Source organism: Lygodium microphyllum, chromosome 1, assembly GCF_053477565.2.
Source record: "Lygodium microphyllum isolate KBCC chromosome 1, Lygodium_microphyllum_v1.1.10, whole genome shotgun sequence".
NCBI lineage: Eukaryota > Viridiplantae > Streptophyta > Polypodiopsida > Schizaeales > Lygodiaceae > Lygodium > Lygodium microphyllum.
Window position 1 is genome coordinate 48180172 of NC_141135.1, and position 11449 is coordinate 48191620.

The window sequence follows — 11449 nt, forward strand, 5'->3', positions numbered from 1 at the left end:
ATTCAAGATCATATACAAAATCAATGACAATGCATTTAAACTAGAACTACCACAACATTGGAAAATCCACAACACCTTCCATATCAATTTATTACGACCTTTTAGAGGCCAATTACATGTACACCCTGTTTATGAAAACCCTCCTTTACTAGATGATGAAACTAAAATCCTTGAGCCTGAAACTATTATAGATACTGACTTCATGACCACTAGAACTGGCCGTAAATATTCTAGATATTTGGTCAAGTTTAAAAACCATCCTGTTGAAGAGGCCCAATGGATGCACGCTAGAGACTTAAATGCTTTCCCTACTCTCTTAGCTCCACATTGAGCTAATAGCAATTGAGGACAATTGCTATCCCACCTTGGGGGTATGATGCCAGGAGGCATATTCCACGGTGGATTCTGTGAGGTTTTATGATGGATTCCGTAAGATTTTATTACCGGGGCTCATACACAAAGTGGATTCTTTGTGCGAGAAGTCAATGGGGACGCCTATCCTTTTCGGGCATTTTGTTAATTTTATGTGTACATGGGTGATTCCATAGCGGGTGATTCCGCAAAATACATATTTAAATTAATACACGTTTATGAGTTTAGAGTACTCACTCGTGATAAATTAAGGTTAGGATTGATTTCTAACCAATTTATTTATATAGCTGAAGACTGCTAGGTATTCACTTTTGTCGTTTTAATTGTATTATTTTTCTAATAATTATGAATGCTTCAGTTGATGTGTAGACCAAGCAACGGTGGCAATGGAAAGCATTGGAGGATAGCGTGTATTCAAATTTATCGTCAATATTTTGATGGGCACGTATCTTAGGCATGGCGCCTATATTTTTGTCGCGCTTATTTATCAACGCGCTTGATATTTATTTATTATTTTTGTATGCGCATGGACACACGATTTAGATATTTGTATTGGATATTGTATTTGGGTACGCCTGACTTCTTGGGCACCCATTAGCTTTAATTTTTTATTGGCACAAAAGCAAACTCAAAAGCTAAAGCGTGCTATTTTGTAATTTGGGCTATTATTTGAGCTTGAAGATGAATAATATATAAAATACATGCCTTGTGGAGTGCTCACACAAGGCATGGGAGGAGATTGTACCCAATTGGTCTCTTGTTCATGTCGTGCAAGCTTTCTACATTGATTTGTGTGCAAAAAGTAGAGTTCTTTTGTTCTTGGGGACCTTCTGACGCTCAGTACGCGCGCATACGGCGACCGATCTGTGCACCAATATACAAGAGAAAGCTCACTCAAGAACACAAGAAAAGAGGTGGAGGCCAAAACGTTTTCTTGCTGGTTTCTTCTTTTTCTTCCACGCACTATACAATGTACACAAAGTACAGATAAGATATAACATAAAGGAAAGTGGTCTATTAAGTCAAGCAATGCATAACCAACTACGCTAATCGACTGGCGCTATGTCTTTGCCAGCTGTAGGTCGGTGTAACAAACTAAATGTAATAAGTGATAAGTCCGTGGCCATGTGAGTATCATAATGACCACCAACGTGCTAAGTGTAGACATGCGAACCCATCTAGCCAGGCGGTCCATCATCAATATCCGCACATGTTGAGCTTGCCGTCTCAACACTCCCCCTTGCTCAACTCTATCTCTGCAACTCCAAGTAAGCTTCGAAACTTTCGAAGCTTCTCTACACCCAATGCCTTTGTGAAAATGTCAGCTATCTGATCCTATGTGCTGACATATACCAAGTCAATCTCTCCTACAAGTACCTTCTCTCTCACAAAGTGGTAGTGTACCTCAATGTATTTTGTCCTAGCATGGAACACTGGATTCTTAGCTAGCTGTATGCTGCTCATGTTATCACAATGAATGACAACTGGACCATCTCCCTGCACATCCAAATCACCTAATAACTTTTGCAGCCATACCACCTCACATGCTGCCATAGCAGCACCTCTGTACTTAGCCTCTGTACTCAATAAAGCAACTATAGGTTGCTTTTTGCTGCTCCATGTAACTGCTGCACTACCAAGGGAAAACATGAATCCACTTGTAGATCTTCTGTCCAACATGCTACTAGCCCAATCTGCATCTATGTATCCAAGGACCTGTATGTCCTTACCTGCCTCATAAAAAAGTCCATAATGTAAAGTAGAATTCACATACCTCAATATACGTCTAACTGCATCCAAATGAGGCTTTCTAGGCATCTGCATAAACTGACTGACAAGGCCAATAGCATAGCTCAAGTCTGGCCTTGTGATAGTCATGTAAATCAAACTCCCTACTATCCTCCTGAACATAGTAGGGTCTTCTATCTCATCTCCAACATCAGCACTCAACTTCACATTTTGCTCCAATGGTACTAAAAGAGGCTTACATGCTGTCATACCATACTTAGATAACATATCCAAGCCATACTGCCTTTGGGACAGCCATATACCATCATCACATCTGATCACCTCAATACCAAGAAAGTATCTCAGCTCACCCAAATCTTTCAACTCAAACTTCTTCTTCAAGAAGTCCTTAACTTCAGCAATACCATTGTCACTGTCACCTGTAATAATCAAGTCATCCACATAGATGACTATGATGACCAATCCTGCATCTCCCTTTCTCACATAAAGTGAGTGATCAGCATCAGAAATACAAAATCCAATATTGACAAGATACTCTCTAATCTTGTCAGACCATACTCTAGGTACTTGCTTCGGCCCATAGAGCGCCTTCTTTAACATGCACACATATGTGGGATGCTCTAAATCCTCATAACCTGCTGGTTGCTCCATATACACTTCTTCTTGCAATTCACCATGCGAGAAGGCATTCTTAACATCCATTTGCTACAAACTTCAACCTTTGGTTGCTGCCATAAGGCAATCACACATCTAACAGTTGCCATCCTAGCAACTGGACTGAATGTCTCTTCATAATCTATGCCATATGTTTGAGCATAGCCTTTTGCAACCAGCCTAGCTTTATACCTGCAAACTGAACCCTCTGCATTATGCTTGACTTTGTAAACCCACTTACAGCCAATAGCTTTCTTACCCTTAGGTAAGGATACCAAATCCCAAGTCTTATTGGCTTCTAATGCAGCCATCTCCTCATCCATTGCTACATCCCAATGAGCATGACCAACAGCATCCTCAAAACAAGTGGGCTCAACATCCTCAACTAGTTTTACCATATAAGCATAATGGTGAGCTGCATAACCTTCAAAACCAAATCTTTTAACAGGGTATCTGACCCTGCTAGATCTACATACCACCAGATCACTCACTGGAGCCTTTACATTACTATGAGCTCTCTGTACACCTGGTGTCATGACTGAAGGAATACCAAGCTCATCATCCAAACTCTCTGAACTACTGGAATCTCCATCAAATCCCAAATGATTGGTAGATGCATCATTACCATCCAACACTTTCTTCTTTCCTTTGTCCTTCCCTGCAGCACTTATAGATCCACCTGAAGATGTGGGACTACTTCTTAGTCTCCCAGACCAAGGGCTCACTGTAGGTGTAGTACCAAATGATGTTTATGGTTCACTAAGACTTCGTTATTCTTGTTTATCTTTCTGCACGTAGCTGTCCTGATCATTATCATCATCCAAAACATCACCAGCAGGTGTATACCAACTTTCCATCTCATCAAAGATAGCATCCCTGCTCACTCTGAACTTACCTGTGATAGGGTTCTAACAGCGATACCCTTTCTGCTCTAAAGAGTATCCAATAAAAACACATTTTTCTGCCTTTGGATCAAGCTTCTTCTGTAGCTCATCTGGCACATGAACGTATGCAACACAGCCAAATACTTTCAAGTGCGATACATCAGGCTTCTTATCAGTAAAGCATTCTTCAGGAGTCATCCCATGAACTGCAGCTGTGGGAGTTCTGTTCATAATGTAAATAGGAGTATGGACAGCCTCAGACAAAAAATGTTTGGGCATATTCTTTTCAGCCATTAATGCCCGTGCAACTTCTGCAATATGCTTGTTTTTTCTTTCTGCAACACCATTTTGTCGTGGGGTATACCTGCAAGTGCATTGCCTCTTTATCCCATGAGTCCTCAAGAAGCCACTGAACTCATTAGAGAGGTACTCTCCCCCTCCATCTGATCTCAAGCACTTTACTTTTAAGCTTGTTTCTGTTTCAACAACTGCCTGAAAATATTTGAAGTGCTCAAACACATCACTTTTTTTCCTTATGAAGTATACCCATAACTTCCTTGAACAGTCATCAGTAAATGTGACAAAGTATTTGCTGCCACCAAGAGATAATTCTATGTAGGCCCCCAAACATCTGTATGCACTACATCAAGTATTTTTCTACTCACTTCTTTGTCATGCGTGAAGGGTTGTCTTGCCTGCTTACCAAACTGGCATGCTTCACAAACTTTATGCAATTCTGCAACTCTAAATGAAGGCAACCCTGTAACCAATCCTCTGGACTGCATTAATTTCAGCCTTTGCACATTTGCGTGTCCAATACGTTTATGCCATATTTCAATATCTGCAACTACTCCTTTTCCTTTAGCATGCATAGTAGCATCCATTGCAGGAATTCCAACATCTAAAGTGAACATTTAGCCAACTCTACTTCCTTTTGCGACCAACCTGCACTTATCATTAAAGTCTTCCACAAAACAACCTTTTTCATTGAATTGGACCTGCAACCCCTGCTCTACCATTTGGCCAACAGATACTAGATTCTTTGTAATTGATGGCACATGTAATACATCTGTCAGACTCTTTGTCTGGCCATCAGACAAGGGAACCTTTCCAATGTGTGAAATTGGGTGGCATGAATCATCACCCATCTACACATAACCTGGGTTTTGTAAGTCCTGCATCTCTCCAAACCATTCAACATGACTGGTCATATGATTAGATGCACCTGAATCGACATACCATACATCATCATGTGTCCATTCTCCTGTAACTGCATTCATCATATGCTGCATAACAAACATACGCTCATTTTTTTCTTCAATCTGTCGTGAAGACGATGCATAGTTTCCTTGCTGCAATTTACCACAGTGAATATCATCCTTCTTTGCATAGCAATGGGTTGCAATATGGCCTGTTTTGCCACAATAATGGAAAACAATAACAGAATTTCCAAAACCTCTATTCTGCCATCCACCTCTTCCTCTAGAACTCCCCCTGCCTCTAAAGTTTCCTCTGCCTCCAGAAACCTGCATTTCACCAAACTGTTGATTGAACCTGTTTTGCTAGTTATCGCCAGCACGTTCCATACCACGGTCTCTCGAAGAGGATCTACCACGTCCTCTTCTGAACTTGAGTAAAATTCTTGAACCTGCTCACCATTTTTTTCAGATGAGTCACCCTGCATATTGATCTCTTCAGTAATCATGAGAGAGATCAACTCATCAAAATCTGGAAATGGCTTCCGTACATATATTGAAGTAACAAACGATTTCCATACCTTCTCATTGTTAATGCCACTCAGAGTGGATGAAACCAAATCATCATCATCCGGCATTACATCAATCGCTGCTAAAGCATCTGCAATGCTCCTCACCTTCAACGCATACTCATTAACAAACATTTTTCATTTCTTCAAGGCATTCAACTCTTGCTTGAGTTGAATCTTTCGTGCCTTTGTATTTACTGAAAACATGCTCTCAAAAATTGTCCAAGCTGCATGTGAAGTTTATGCATTCCTGATATGTCCTAACATAGTATTATCAATGACTGCAGATAGCTAGTACATCACCTTTTTGTCTTTCGCATTCCACTCTTTCCATGCTTTTAACTCATCTGCAGTCGGAGGGATACCCAGCTCTGGCTCCTTTTCTTCGCCTAAAACAAATTCATAAAGGCCCTTTTCCAACGAGGAAGTTCGTCACACGGAACTTCCATGAAGGGTAGTTGTTCTTGTCGAGCTTCTCAATAATGGGATTTCCACTGTTCTCTGCCATTATCACAAACAAGGATACAATATAGCAAGCTAGTCTTCTGCAATCTTTCACAACACGTACACAGCAATACACCAAGCAACCTTTTTCATTGATTGCTCAATAGTACATGTAATCTACAACCTGTTTGCAGATAAACCTTATGTTTGCTTCCTGCAAACACCTCAAAAATTATAGATTCGCAATCTATAACCTGCGCACCCACTTTCGATCAATATAGTCGAAATCACAGTGTACACTGAAACTGTTGTCCGCAACCTTGCGGATCTAAAACGGGGCCTGAAACGGCCTCAGACACCCAAAATAACTGCTTCTGGCGATCTTAAAAATATACAGTGATCTGGTCGCACACCAAATCTCACAGCAATCTGAGATTTTTGCTCGACCCTGCTTTCGATGCCTCCACAGGCACTATCCAAGAGAGAGAGTGGAAGAAAGGGAGAGCCGTTGTTTTCTTGCTCAAACCTTGCTTCTTCTCCTTCACTTTAGCCTTCGAAATCAGCCTCTCTCAGTGGCACAGCTCTGATACCATGTCAAGAATCGCGTGATGGGGGGACTTGCTTGAGCTGCGGCACTAAACACACATTGTATACACAAGAGGAAGCTCACTCAAGAACACAAGAAGAGAGATGGAGGCCAAAACGTTTTCTTGCTGGTTTCTTCTTTTTCTTCCACACACTATACAATGTACACAAAGTATAGACAAGATATAACATAAAGGAAAGTGGCCTATTAAGTCAAACAGTGCATAACCGACTACACTAATCGACTGGCGCTATGTCTTTGCCAACTATAGGTAGGTGTAACAAACTAAATGTAATAAGTGATAAGTCAGTGGCCATGTGAGTATCATAATGACTACCAATGTGCCAAGTGTAGACGTGCGGACCCATCTAGCCAGGCGGTCCATCATCAATGTTCGCACGTGTTGAGCTTGCTGTCTCAACACCTCCATCTCCACATCATCCTTTTTTTCCTCTTCTGCATTGTCATAAGTAGTATGTGTCTTTAGTTTATGTATCTCATATGCATATGACTCTTGTCTCTTAAAGGGTTTGATCCATTTCCCTACAATGGGAATTCTTAAGGCGGCCCCATCTAACTCACTAAGAGAATAGGTAGCATTATCACTTACATGTCTCACCGCATATAGACCAAACCACCTCTTAGAGACATTTCAAATAATACTATGCTGATTCTCTAAGATATTATCATAATTGAGCACCTAATCACCCTCATGTATTGCCCTAGGCCTGAGTCTATGCTTCTTGTCAAACCTTTTATTGTTTTGAAGCCTTGTTGTTTGCAACCTTGAAACTGTTGTCTCAATATCCTCCAGTCTCCTCTCCAACTATCTAATTCATAGAGTAAGTAGTTCCTCTCTACTCAACCCTTCTTGCCAAGGCATCACACTCCATGTAGAAGCCACCTCCTTAATTGGCATAATAAGCTTCTAACCATAAATTAACTTAGCAAGTGTAAAATCTGTCATTGCATTATGTGTTGTCCTGTCAGCTCATAAATAGATGGAGACCATAAAACCTGTCATTGCACTATGTGTTGTCCTGTCACAGATAACTCACAATGGGGAGCCCCTTTCTTCTTCTTTGTATGCTTTCAAAGATATCCATATTTCAAGAAGAACCCATATGCCTTTCTTTTAATCCTTTTGTACTCCTCTTTTGACCCTTCATCTTTCTTGGACAATGTGCTGACACACTGCCCTATTTTCAACCATTCACATGCATATAAGTTCTCTAGAAACACCTCCATGGTTGAAACATAAACCTATAATGTTTTCTTCCTATTGTCCAACTTTTGTCAATTGTTGAATACACTTATTGCTATACTTGCATTTATGACAGCTATACCTGTAATTATAGGAACTGCCACTCTAGTTTCTATAGTAAAACATGCATTTTTAGCAACAAAATCACCCTCCTCTTCATCTTCCATCATCCCCTCTTCATCCTCAAAGTGTGCTCTTGATAACATGTCAACAATTGGATTGCTACTTCGTGCAATGTGCTACAATTCAGGATTATGTGACATAATATAAGCAATGCAATGTAGTATAGCAATATGTGGAGTTGCACAATTAGCCATCATCCCCAACAATAGTAGGCAATATGTTTCTATAACCATATGCACACCAATAAAGTACTCTTGATCGCACTTGAGGGTTGTTACAACCCCCATAACTCTCTTTTCACTTGTTAACACCTTCTTTGCCTCTCATTTAGCACCTTTGCACTAAACCTGATAGCATACCCATTACCCTCTTCATCATCTTGTCCAATAACCAATCCAATACTAATCAGGCTTGTGTCAACTGTAAGGATAATAGGACTTCCTTTCGAATAGTCCCCTCCCTTAAAGTCAATGCAGACTTTCACACCCTCTTCAACTTCTTCATAGCTTTAATGTGCTTCTTTTCCCAATGGAACATCTACCCTTTCTCAATAACTACTAGAGATAATCAACCACATTTGCAATGTGAGGAATCCATATGAGATAAAAAATGCATGCACCTAAAAACCTCCTAACCTCTAATTCACTAGATCAAGTATTCTGCAACCTATCAATATCATCAATCTTTGCTGGTGAGGGCTTCTTGCCATAGGGTCCACACATGTGACCTACAATCAATACCTCATCAACACCAAATACAGACTTCTGACGTGATAGAGTTAAATGTGCTTCCTCTAACTGAGCCAAAATATGGACTTTTGACCTAATAGAGTTAAATGTACTTCTCTAACCGAGCCAAAATATTTTTCCAATCAATAATATGCTTGGCAACAAACAACACATAACCATTTTCATCAAATTCCTCATTCATTTCATCCACTACATAGCCCTTAATTGGTACATCATCAAGAAATGGTATAGTAAGTTGGGTATCTAGTCTTTCAAAACCTTATTCATTGTGTATATCATGTGGGCTACTACATGGTTTGTTGCTCCTTGTAAAAGGATACATATATGAACTAATCCTAATGGTATCTTCATGGTACTAGTATCTCTACTTTCCACTACAAACTAGTATTGATCATAACTTGAGTACAAATCTCCCAATAGATAAATAGCCCTTCTAACAAATGCCTCTGCAAACTTATCTACTCCATGCGCCCTACACCAACATTTCGTATTATCACTTTCTTGGTAGGCTACATATCTTGAATGAACCATAATGCACCATTTTTCTTAGGCACAGTAAACCAACTATTTGAATATGGAGCTAAGGATAGCTCCAAAATTTTAATCTTGAACTTCTCATTTAATAACTCCATCAATTTAGGCAAATAGGCTCGAGGCACAAGAATTGGTCTCAAATTCCATGGAACATGTAGCATTGTAAAAATCACCATCGGGGCCACAATACTCAAATCAAGACAACCAATTTTAACAAGCTAAAATGCGAAAGCCTTTCCATGCTTTGATAACATCTTCATAAAACAAGCACTTTCTACTAGTAAGACAAGCCCATCACACCCAACCTTCAATTCTTTCAATGTCTTTGCAATAAACTTATGCCCAACACCCCTTGGATCTTTCACCCCTTGGATCTTTCAGACTTGCTTGTTTTGACACTATCTCATACATCCCACCATTGCTAGGGGTTGAAGGCATATCAATTCGCTTAACCTTTTTATCAACTATTTTGTACTTTGTCTCCACAAGTGCTTGAGCCTATTCTTACTAAAATTTACATTCTTATTGAGCAAATTCTTACATGACTTTAAACATTGCCAAGGTGCATACCTGTAAGACATAGTTTTTAGCTATATTATTTGCATTAGTAATTACTGTAATTTTAGTCATAGTGCTTATAAAGAATATCCCATCAAACAGCCCTGAAATTCCTTCATCTATAGCCAAAACACCATATTTTTAAAGCTCTTTTTCAGCTTTCCCTAAATACATCCTTTCAATCCTACACATGGCTTCAATCCTCTTGAATCTTCTTGAACTGTTTCTTGTCCATGTATGAAAACCAATTGTAAATACATTTTTCCTTTCACTAGGAGGCGAGAACATCCTCTAGGCGTAGCACTATCATAGCCTCCCATTATCTAACCATGCTCTAGCCATCAAGTGGCCAACCACCATTCTCTAGCCATGCTCTGCATCAACTGGCCAACCACCATTTTCATATAGACTACGTGCCATGACATTTATTTCAATTCCATGATCAAGAAATGTAATGCAAGGGGTCTCTCACTCTCCAATTTTCATTACAATCTATCTAGTGGGTCTAGCCCAATATGTGCATGAATAATGGCTTCTAGGAACACAACTAGAAGCCTCGTCCTCATTAGATTGCAATTGCATAACACCCCCATGAATAGTGTTGTTATAAATAACATTTTCAGTCACAACTGACTTTTAGACCCTTGTTTTGCCCGTTTTAAGCCTCAGCCTGCCTTAAAATAGCAACAGATTCATAGTCAAAATCCAATTATAGTCCTTGCAAATCCATCCCCTCTTCAACTTGCATCAGTGCGCTTGAGTGGTTGTCCCTAAAATTGCCACTTTATCTTAATAAGATCTATGATTTCATCATGAATTTCATGCTTCACAATCCTTAGCACCTCGTCAAGTGTAAACTCCACCTTGCTATTAAGGATCTACTCCTCAAGCACTTTCTTGATATCAGATTGCAACTTATACCTAGGCTACTTGCCTTTTTTCTTTCCTTCATTTTTCTTATCCTATACTACGTCTTCCATTATATGTTTAGGTGTGACATTTTCAGCCACCTTCAGCTATTGTTCTTTACCACGTGTCATCCTCTTTGACTTGCCTGCCTCATTCTCATCCCTCATTCTCTTTTACATTGGTATTTTGCACTTTTGCCAAGTATGCGTAGGCTAAAAAAGAGTCCACCAAAGCATTCCAACATGTCATACCCCACACATACTCTGACTAGCACTTGTCAAATCAGCCATGGAAACCTTCCCTTTCTCTATAGAATCCAAGGCACATGTCCAAATTTCAACCGTAGTGACATCCATACATTTGCTAAGAGATTTCTCAAATTGTAAACCATAGGTGGCAGCATTTATAACTACAAATGCATTTCTTGCTACTTTTCCACCTTTGCCAAAGTTTGGCTCAAGAGGCAAACCTGTTTTTTTTGCATGGATGTTACCTTTCTTTCAAAAGATTAAATCTTTGGCCAATGCATTAGGATAGGAAGCACAATCACACCTGTCATGTTGAGGGCTGTCACACCATATACACCTACAAAAAACAAACCCCTATTGGGTAGGTTTTAAGGCTTCTTTCCTCCCTCTTTCTCTCACCTTTTCATCCAACTTTGTAACCTTTAGTTGTAGGTCATGCATTTCCTTCACTATCTCATCCAAAGCATCTTCTTTCATTGTTGGAATCGTAGGTATAACCATAGGTACAAATGGTTTCATTGTAGATTCTTTGCCAGAGGCAACAAGTATAGCCCCTACATGCAGTCTCGCTTTCATTTTTTCCCTCTTAATGATCCTATTAATAGCATCA